We start from the raw sequence: 11097 nt of genomic DNA on the forward strand, positions 1-11097 counted from the left end.
CTTTATTACCATCCGTTTGCATATTCTAAGAAGAATGTGATTCCTGCTTGTTGAGAATATGATGCAAAAGGCTGGGGCCAGCTAAGACACAGAATGCTTGCCTAGCATGCACAAGAGTTTGGGCTCCAAGCCTAGCCCCTAAAAATCAACAATCCTAGAATTATGTGGGCAATTTCTATTTAGAGTGAATCAGAAATAGTTTAACATTAAGAAGTTAGGGTCTAAGATATAGAGTAAAATAAAGTAAACACAATGAATCATCTCTGTCAATGGAGAAATATCCAGGGAATGTAGAATTAGAAGTCCAGGCTCTGAGAAAAATAGCCATGATACAGTAACGCCAACCAGGAAATAACTTTTCCATTTTCTTTACTGTTCATCTATCTAAATGTTTTAATATTTCCAGGGATTTAGGAAACTGAAAGAATAGAAATGTTAAGTAAGGAGAGAAAAGTAATTCCCCCCATTCTTATTTTTTGCTAATTACAAGTTCACAGCTCAGCATGCCATGGTTTGCAAAAAGAGATTTTGATAAATGAGATGAAAATGATAGAACAATATTTTGGATCAGAAACTTTATTTTTACTTGGAGGCAACATAAGAATTTATGTTTCTTAAAAGTATTCTGAGAGCTCAAGAGATGGCTCAGAGTAATGTACTTGTTTGAGTCCCATGAAGTATATCTGGGGACTCACAACTGCTTGTAACTCCTTGTAACAGGATATAAGTATACAATTTCACCTTCTGGCCTCTGTGGGTACTCACACACAGGGCATATAAACAAGCACACACACACACACACACACACACACACACACACACACACAAACACACACACACACACATTGCTGGCAGGCCAGCAATAGACTGAGAACTATCTGAGACTGATTGCTGCTGAGTGAGGGAGAGTATGACTTACATACGACCACTGGATGGGCTGACTAGACTAGAGGGGATGCGTTTACACTGAAGGACATTTGGGTACAAACACCTGAATGAAACGACTAAGCATGTATTGCAGAGTGCATAGTGTTCGGTAGGGAGATAGAGAGCAGGCCAGCAATAGACTGAGAACTATCTGAGACTGATTGCTGCTGAGTGAGGGAGAGTATGACTTACATACGACCACTGGATGGGCTGACTAGACTAGAGGGGATGCGTTTACACTGAAGGACATTTGGGTACAAACACCTGAATGAAACGACTAAGCATGTATTGCAGAGTGCATAGTGTTCGGTAGGGAGATAGAGAGAGGCGTGGATGGGAGAAGGGATCTGGATTTGAGTGGGAAATGTATGAAATTAGAAAAGCTCAATAAAAAGTTATCTATATAAAAGAAAACATTAAAAAATCTTTTTATAGTAGAGATCATTTCTCAAATGTGCTATCTGGGAATGTGGCTTAAACTAATAGATTTCTAGTTGACCAATGGAAATTCATATGCAGTTATGTTAAACACTTTGAGTGATAATAGACTTATTATTGAAAGTAGTCAAATTTTTGGAAGATTAAGAATGCTAGTAAGTTCATATGAGCAAGTGTCAGAAACCTGGAAAACTGTTTCTTTGTGGTCATCTACCACTCTTTCTGTCCCCTCTTCCACAATGGTCCTTGAGCCCTGGGTGGGTGATGTTTACTATAGGAATCCTATGCAAAAACATACACTCTGTAGTCTTTTTTTTTTCTCTACACTTGGGGCAGTTGTATCCGGCTTTCTGGGAAGTTACTCATATGAACTCACAGCAGTAGTGACAACATGCGCAAGACTCATACAAACTCAAACCAGACAAAATCCCAACATAGAAGTGGTGATATGGGTAGGAGGTCCCAGCCTTAGCTGAGGAAGTATTGGGAACCAATCACTGCTGGGTGAGGGAGAACTGGTCTTCTCTAAGGGAGTGACACTAAATAGGCTGACCAGGCTCCAGTGGAAGAACTCACACCAAGGGACATCTGGAGGCACAATCCAGATTTGATAGGCCTTAGCATATATGACAGAATGCATGAAATATGGTGTGGGGGTTATGGGGGAGTAACGATAGGGGAGGGTGTCTAACTATTATTAAGATGTACTGTATGGAATGCACAAACATTCATTAAAATATATACTGGGGATAAAAAGTAGAATGTCATAAAAGTATGTTGTGGGAAATAGTTCAGTGTGGGAAATGGTTCAGTGGGTAAAGTACCTGCTGTGCAAGAGTGAGGACAAGCACTTGCATCCCATGTAAATAGGTGGTTGTGTGAGCAAGCACCTGTACTCATAACACTTGGAGGTTCATAACACATAGGAGAATCCTCTGGGCTTGCTGGACAACCAGTCTAGTCAATCTATGAACTCCAGGATCAGTGACAGAACCTGACTCAAAAACAAACAAACAAAAAATTACAGAATGCAATACAGGAATATATCACATGCCAAAGACTGGTCTGCAAACAAGTACGTGTCACATGCACACTGTGGTGGTTTGAATGAGAATGTCCCCCATAGGCTCCATGTGTTTGGATAGTTTGTCTCCAGTTGGTGATACTGTTTTAGGAAGGCTTAGAAGGTATGGCCTTGATGGAGGGAACATGTCACTGGGGCCAGGCTTAGAGCGTTCTTAAGCCTTGCCTGATCTGCAGTCTCTCTTTGCTTCCTGTGCATACTTGAAGATATGAGCACTCCTCTTTCTATTCCCAGCTACCTCTACCACCATGCCTCCCGCCATGATGGATTCTTGTGCCTTTGGAGCCTTAAGCTAAATAAACTCTTCTTTTTATAAATTCTCTTGGTCATAGTGTTTTATAACACCAAGAGAAAAGTGACTAATACACACACACACACACACACACACACACAAACACGCCCAACACACATGTGAAAAATAATTCCACATTCCAACATAATGTCATGTCCAACATATATGTTCTCTGAAATCAAGAGGGTTGCTTCACCAATGCCTTGAGGAAGATGTAAGGGAAGAAAGCACACAAACACCATTGCTTTCTTGGATCTAGGCCACTAATGCTGGTAGCATAAAATGCTATTTAATCACCTTTCTGATATTTATGGGATCATACGGTTGCAGGGTGCAGTTAGCCATCACAAACAGAAATAGAGTGGACCTATTTATCACAACAGGTAACAGAAAGCACATGTTAATCAGCTGTCAACATATGCAGAAACTTGAAAAGATCTCTGGCTATGCTTAATTAATCATAGAATACATTAAATATGATGATTTGCATAATCAACTGCAGAGAAAAACAAAAAGAACATTAGACCTGCTTTAAGCCATTATGAAAGACTAACAGCTTATCACCAGTTTCAAATCCTAAGTCAGTTCTCAGGCTCAGGGTAATAAGTCTGCAATACTAGTGAACTCTTTCCTATAGCTGTGCAAGTGAGAATTCTGAATCTCTTCGTAGGCTTATCAAAGTGACTTATACTGATTAACCTGAGTCACTTGGTGATGAGACAGGGAATCCAAATATTTCAGGTGCAATTGTAAAAGGCATTGATTAACACCAATTTTTGAAGACACAGATGTTACTACAGTCTAGAATAGCATATAGTGCTCAGACGTCAAAGGAAGTCTCCATGCAATTTTGTATGATTTAACACAAAAAAATATTGAGATAAGAATTTCTGTACCTACAAACCTATTAACAAATAAAAACCTACTCACAAAAAAAGAGGAGCTTAACATTGATATAGCGGTATGTCAGAAAGTTGAAAGTAGAAGCCTTTGAACTTCCTGTTTCCCTGCCAAAATAGTGAGTCAAAGATCCCTGGAAGGAAATCAGAGGTTAGAGCCCATATGAATGAATCAAAATAAGCAGGACTAGTAATTGTCATCACAATGCTATTTGATTCTTCATTTTGGTCAGCACAGAATGTTTATGGGAGTTGGAGAAGGAAAGTAGATTACAATAAACTTAATGAGGCAATGACTCCAACTGTTGCTACCATTTCAGACATACTTATTCCACTAGAGAAAAATCAACTTTTGCCATGCAGTATTCATCTATTGATTTTCTGAATTCATTTTTCTCCATTTCAACAAATTGAGTTAGCCAACTTGAAGTAGTTTGCAATTTATCCTGCATAAATTTGCTTAGTTTGTCTCTTTTAATATATTCATCTGTTTATCTTAAGTTCACACCTAAAGAAAATACTGAAAAAGGAAGAGTATACCAATACTTTACAATTGAAAGGGGTCATAGTTTGTAGGATATTTTTAATAATAGGGGAGACACGTGATTGTGGGAATATGGATGCTTCTGTTTAGTTTAACTATGCTGTTGTACTTGCAATTATGCTGGTCACTTCAGAAGACACGAGTGATTTCACAATATTTTTGGTGTTGAGGATGCTAACATCAATAAGACAATGTCAAACACATAATTGAGAAAGGATTTTCAATTCTGGTATGGAACAGAGATATACACCTTCTTCTAAAAGCAATGAATGGCTATTATACACTAGGAACTAGGATACCTGTTAGATGCACATATGTTTTAAAAAGTAGACGTTCTTTTCTTCTATGTGAGCAGTGTTATTTCTTATGTGCTATATAAACAATCGAAGGTTAATTAGCAGGATATTGCACATAGTAATGCTACCTGTCCCCTTCACTCACACAATTTAGGAGTCAAAAAATGTAGACCTTGTAGTACCTGCCCCTCTGAGTATTGTTTTTGAGAATATAATGTGTTTGATTTTGTTTTGTTTTTGGTGCTGGAAATCAAACCCAGAGTCTTACGCAAGCTAAGAAAAGGCTTCACCACTGAGATCATAAATATAATTTTCAATTTAAAAGTTCAAAAAAAATGCTGTGATGTTTTAATGAAGTCTGAATAAGTAAGCGGAAATATATCAATGAAATTCTGAGAGAGAGAGAGAGAGAGAGAGAGAGAGAGAGAGAGAGAGAAAGAATAAACATAAAACAATCTGTGAAGTGAAGGACAGATACCATGTGATGATGAATAGAGGGTAGGAACCAGTTGGACTGAGTATTGTCCACCACATCCCTATTTCAAGTATGAGACAATTAGGCACAAATTAAGGAAGTTCAGTATTCTAGAAGACCAGAGGATGAGCAAGGTATGGGATAAAGAATAGGGAGAGAAGGCCATATCATGCATGACCTCTCAAAACATAAGAACTGTTACCTTTATCCTAACAAGGTTTAGCTTGAATATTTTACAACAGATATGTGGCAAAAATTATAGCTGAACATTCCAATTATCCCATAAAGCAGGACTTTAAGAATATAAGAATGGATATCGGCAAACCAATTAGGAGGTAACGTGATCAAATGAATGGTAATGGATAGAACTGGAAATAAATACAATTCCAGAAACAATTCTGGCTTAAAATTTACAAGACAATGGTATGTAAGGTGGGAGGAGAGGAAAGTCATATCAAGGGCTTCTCATTTTCTGGCTTGTGTATCTTCTTAGTTGAAAGTGCCCTCATCCAAAGTGAACAATAATGAGAGACCATGTTTTGAGAGAGACAAAATATTATATTTTTAAATTTCTACATCACACTCAAATGCATATGACATGTAAATGTTTATCAAGCATATAGTGTGAAGAGTCTTAAAATGAATAAGCACATGCCACCTAAGAAGACTCATGCCTGTAATCTCACCAATTTAGAGGATGTAGCATGAGGGTTTGTGTGACTTTGAGGCAAGCCTGGACTATGTGATTTCCAGGCCAGGCACAGCTACAGAGTGAGAGCCTGTCTTAAGACAAGGGATGAAATACACTATGGTTCAGCACTTTCCGTTCTTAGCCTATACCTCCAAAGAATTAAAAGCATAGCATTAGCAGATAATGTACACTAATTTATATAACTCCATTAACTGAAAATAGAAATAAAGCAAATTCTCTGTGATCAATGGATGATTAAATAAAATGTACACTAATCCTTTGATATCCATGTTTGATTGGTCCTAAGACATCCTGTAGATAGCAGAAATTGAAGGTGCCATTATCATCCTATTCTGTCTCTTGCCAGGCTGAGCATTATTGCATGTCTCAGGGCTCACATCTAGGTAAGACTGATGATTACATTTCTCCTCCAGTACCAGGCACGACACCCTCCACTACCACATAAGCTAGGTGGTACAGATGAAGGTTCTGGGCCAATACCAGCTTGACTTCTCTGTTTATTCTATTACTCAAGTGTGTTGGTGTCTTCAGCAATAGAGTCTTAATTCCAACTTCTGGAAGGTAATCAAGAGAACTAACAATAGTCTGTATTCTTTGGAGCTCTATGAGGACTCACTGGCCACCAACTCTAAAAGAAGTAAACCATTCTTGGCATTGTTTTTTTTATTTGAGAGTCTGTGGTATCTAGCAGTTGCATTTGTTGTCCTGTTATCTGGTAGGTCGACCATGTTCTTGTGTATGGCTATACACCCAAGAGTATATGGACACCGCAAATTGGATTCAATGGGTTTCATATTATTTTGAAACAGAGAGACACCATTGACTGGGTAGGGATAAGGAGTGTGCCTGTGAACAGTATGGGATCAGGTGAATATGATTAAAATGCACTATATGAATATCTCAAAGATCTAATAAAATGGAATATATGAAACTAAAAAAACAATGAGTATGAGTATGTCCTGGATTTCTGTATAAAATGGTGCAAATGTAGTGTCTTCCCATACACTTTGTCTCCTCTAAATTGCTTATAAGAATCAATACACTGTGTAGTTTAAAATTCTCCTAAAAATGTTTACAATATGGACATACTTTAGACAAAGACTTTTACTTAAACTTGCAACCAAAAAGTTATTGTTTGTAATGTAAACAAGCCATCTTGTCACCTGGGTACCTGTGCTTAATCACTCAGGAAACTTTCTTGCCCTCCACCCAAGATAGTGTATGTATGTATGTATGTATTTTTTTTTATAAATCAAACTGTTGCAAGCAGCATGCTTTTTTTCATTTCAAACAGTGAGAGAAATAGAGAACTCTTTGTTTTTAATGCTGTGTGTAGTGATCTAGGTATGGGGTCAAAAAGGAAAAATTTTTCTCTGATAAGATAAGGCTGAGTCTGACTTACTTCCTCAGTTCCTGTTGCTGATACTGTTTCAATATAGAATCATAAAGCCCTTGTTTAAGAACACAGTTCCCAGAAGGCAGTTAGCTTGGTTGGTTGGATCAAGCTGTCGACTAGGCCGACAGATATTCAAGGTGATCATATTATTTTCTCTTATTTGTTTTTATTAAATTTTGCTGTATGTCAAACAGAATATATCTAACAATCTCTATCATTTTTATAGCTCCATCCCCACTAGAACCCTCTGATAACCCCCGTTGCCCCACTGGAACCCATATACTCTGTCCTGGGTGTTAAGGCCCACTGTGTCAAGTCAGTGTCCCTAGAACTTCCACAGTGCAAGTACATCCACTCGTGGTCTAGTCAGATCCCTCTCATCTATTTATCCAAAGACCTATCATTTTCTTTTTTTTTTTCAGCAGAGCATAAGGTGGGGGTTCGGCTAAAATAAGACTGAAATATGATGGCCCCAAATTTATTAAAAACCTATATTTTACCTACACACACACACACACACACACACACACATATACCATGGTATGTGAGACATGGCATGTGTGTGTGTGTGTGTGTGTGCATAAGTTACAAATCATGGAAAGATTTTCCGGGCTCCACTGAAACTAGTTGAACCAACAATTATTGGTTAGTAAAGGATGTCACACAGCTCTTCCAGACTTTTCATAAAGCTCTCTTGGCAGTCACTCACACTATATTGCAGAGAAGTATTGAGAAGAACTTATAAGAAATCATTTTTTGAGTGTCAATGGAGAGTTTGCACCAGCACATTTGCCAAAAGAATCTGGGGGATGGATTCTACTACAGTGATACTGACTACATCATTAAGTGATATTGTGTGTATATATGTATATACACATGTGAGTTTGATCCTCAGATACACACACAAAAAAATACTGTAATATTGCAAGAAGGTTTTATAAGCCAGGTGTGGTGGCATATGCCAGACTTTAATCCCAGCACTCAAGAGGCAGAAGCAGGAAGATCTCTGTGTTCAAGGCCAGCCTGATCTGTAGAGTGAGTTCCAGGACAGCTGGGACCACAGAGAGACCCTGTCTCAAAAAAAAAGTTCTTTTTTTAAACTTAACGTTTTATTTTTTATGCACCTAATCAGATCTCATTACTTCGGTTGCAACAATGCACTTGTATAAAGCCATAATTTTGGAGTGTATATCACTTATTCATATGTACCTAATCGGAGCCGTGTGTTTGTTTAGGCAGTTGCTGTAACAAGAAGCTTGAAGTAAATTATATCAGTTTCCTATTACTTTGGTTCTGCACTCTGTCCTTGGCCTCAGCCTCTACCTCCACTAGGATGGCCACTGCGACGCCTGGGGGTACCTCTGCCCTGCAGCAGCTTGACCAAGAGCAGATTAAAAGAGCAGTGGAAGTTCTGTTTACACAATCCAAATCCAGAAAAAAAATAATGGATTGCTTTTGATTGAGAATAATTTGTTTTTAATGGTGATATTATGGAAAATCCCAGAGAAAGAGCTGAGAAGTTCAATTGTCCTTGCCTCATAATAGTCTATCCAATTTTTCAGAAATCTGTTTATTTACCAAAGATGAATGAGAACCACCTGAACAGACAGAATGTTTCTTTAAGAAGCACCCGAAAAAGCATGGAGTTAAAACCATCTCTCAGATTATCCCTTTCCAAACTTTAAAAAAAGGAAGATAAAGCCTATGAGGCCAAGCTCAACCTCCTGAGTAGCTTTGAGTTCTTCAGTTCTGATGAAAGAATTAGATGGCTTTTACCCACAAACATCGGAAAGCGTTTCTATCAAGGAAAGAAAGTTCCAGTACCTGTAAACCTTCTCGCCAAGCATTTGTCCTAAGGGATCAAAGACAGTAACAGAGGGACAGCCTTAAACCTCTCTAAAAGTGGTTCTTGCAATACTATATGCATTGGTCACACTGGAATAGAGAGCCAGTACATCATTGAGAACATCTTGGCTGTCTCAGAAAAGCTTTCAGAAATATTACCAGAGAAACGGCAGAGTGTGAAACTTCTGTTCCTGAAAACTGAGAAGTCAGTTTCCCTTCCCATCTTTTCCTCATTTGTCACCTGTCAGGATGAAAAGAATATATCCCTCTGCAGCTTGAAGAAAACGGAGGCAAAGAGAAAAATAAAATACCATGAAAAACAGAAGTTGAAGAACAAAAGCAAAATGTTAAGACAAAAGGCCAAAACTGATGTGTTAATCCCACTGCAGGGTGGGTTGGCTCCTAAAACTGGTGCTGCCCGGTGAAGAGCCCTGGGTCCCAGAAGAAAAAGACTGGCAAAACCTATGGTGATAGACCAATGTGATGAAGAAATTCCACAACTGATACCAATAGCAGAAAGTCCAGCTAAAGAAAATGTGAAGATGCAAAAAGATGTCACAGAAAGAAAACCTCCAAAAAAAAACTCCTGGTCCAAATACACCTCATGGCAAGAAGAGAATGGCCCTGTCAGCTGCAGAGACACCAGAATCTTCAGGCAGTGGGACCCCAGGGAACAGCCTAGGGAACAAACAAAAAATGGAGCAGTAGAAAGAAAAAACATCTTCACTAGCAAAAAAAGATCCGAGGCAGACTCCAAAAAAAGCCAGAGGCCAAGTTTTTCACTACTCCCAGGAAATCTGCAAAGAAAGCAACCAGCAACGCCCAAAACTGAAAAAAAAAAAAAAACCACAAGTGGCCCAGTCAACTTGGAAACCAGCACCTCAACCTGAAAAAAAAAAATCAGAGTTACCTAAAGAGCTTTTTAAGAATAAACTTAGACATGTAGGTATATACCTGTATCTCTAGCACTCAGGAAGCTGAAGTTGGAAAGACAGAAGTTTGAAGGAAGCCTGGGCTACAGCGAAACTGCCTCAAATAAAACTCCAGTCCTGGGTGGGGATGTAACTCAGTGGTAGAGTACTTGCCTAATAGCATGCTCAAGGGCCTAGGTTCAGTACCTAGCGCTGCCAAAACAAGAAATATGTTACATACACATGCTGTACTCTGTTTCTGACTCCCATTACAATCATTTCCAACAGGGAGGCTTGGTAAAATGTTTTTGTAAATTTCCACAGGTGATTGTAAAACTCAGGAGGTGAAGTAAAATCTATTTTTAATTGTTCTGTGTATTTGCTGACAGATTGCTTCTCTATGAGTGTGTTTTTTTATTAAAATGTTTAACATCAAAATTTCAACTCTTCTGTCTTTAAGAAACAAAAGAACAAATGTTTACCAGATCTTAGGATGCAAACTCACTTTGTGGAAGAAAAATAGTGCACTATTTTTTAAAATATTTTATTTGTTATTTTTGTTTTATGTGTGTGAGTGTATTGCCTGCATGTATGTGAGTGCACGCATGTCATGCAATGCCGCAGAGGTCAGAAGAGGGCTTCAGAGTCCCCTGGACCTGGAGTTAAGGACAGTTCGTAGCCACCATGTGGGTGCTGGGAATCTAATCCGGATCCTTTGCCAGAGCAATCAGTGCTCTTCGCCTCTGAACCATCTCTCCAGCCCCCAAATAGTGCACTGTTTTTACACATAATAGTTATATTGATGTCAGCCTATTTTATGTATAGAAATTTTTAATATGTTTGGTGAAAGAAACAATAATGGAGTATTGGAGCCAAAATAAATAAACAATAAAAATAAATAAATAAAAATTTAAAAAGAACACAGTTCCCAGAGAAATCTGAAGGAAAATGTCATCAGCATTTTGGGTCTGCTCTTTACCTTAAAATGGATAACAGGGATGACAGAGTATATGGGGTCCAGTGGTGGGGGCGGGAGGGAGCTATGAGAGGGTGTCAGTGAGGATGGGGTATAAAGATGATTATGAAAAAAATGGATGCTAAGAGTCAGGCTACTTTTTTTTATTATTAAGGCATAAATGAAATTTGGCATATATTCTACAACTAACATGTATGATAGTATATTATACAATATAATAATAAGTTGTGACTACTATTTAATTCATTTTTTATCCCATACATCTGGAGAAGAATGATAAAATTTCTGTAAAATACAGACAA

The 11097-nt window shown here is 38.2% G+C and overlaps 1 pseudogene; it reads left to right on the forward strand.

Moving 5' to 3' along the window:
* Positions 1 to 8396: 8396 nt before the first annotated feature.
* LOC103725416 lies at positions 8397 to 9740 on the forward strand (annotated as a pseudogene).
* The last annotated feature ends 1357 nt before the right edge of the window (positions 9741 to 11097 follow it).

Source organism: Nannospalax galili, unplaced genomic scaffold (assembly GCF_000622305.1).
Source record: "Nannospalax galili isolate Female #2095 unplaced genomic scaffold, S.galili_v1.0 scaffold7, whole genome shotgun sequence".
NCBI classification, from domain to species: Eukaryota; Metazoa; Chordata; class Mammalia; order Rodentia; family Spalacidae; genus Nannospalax; species Nannospalax galili.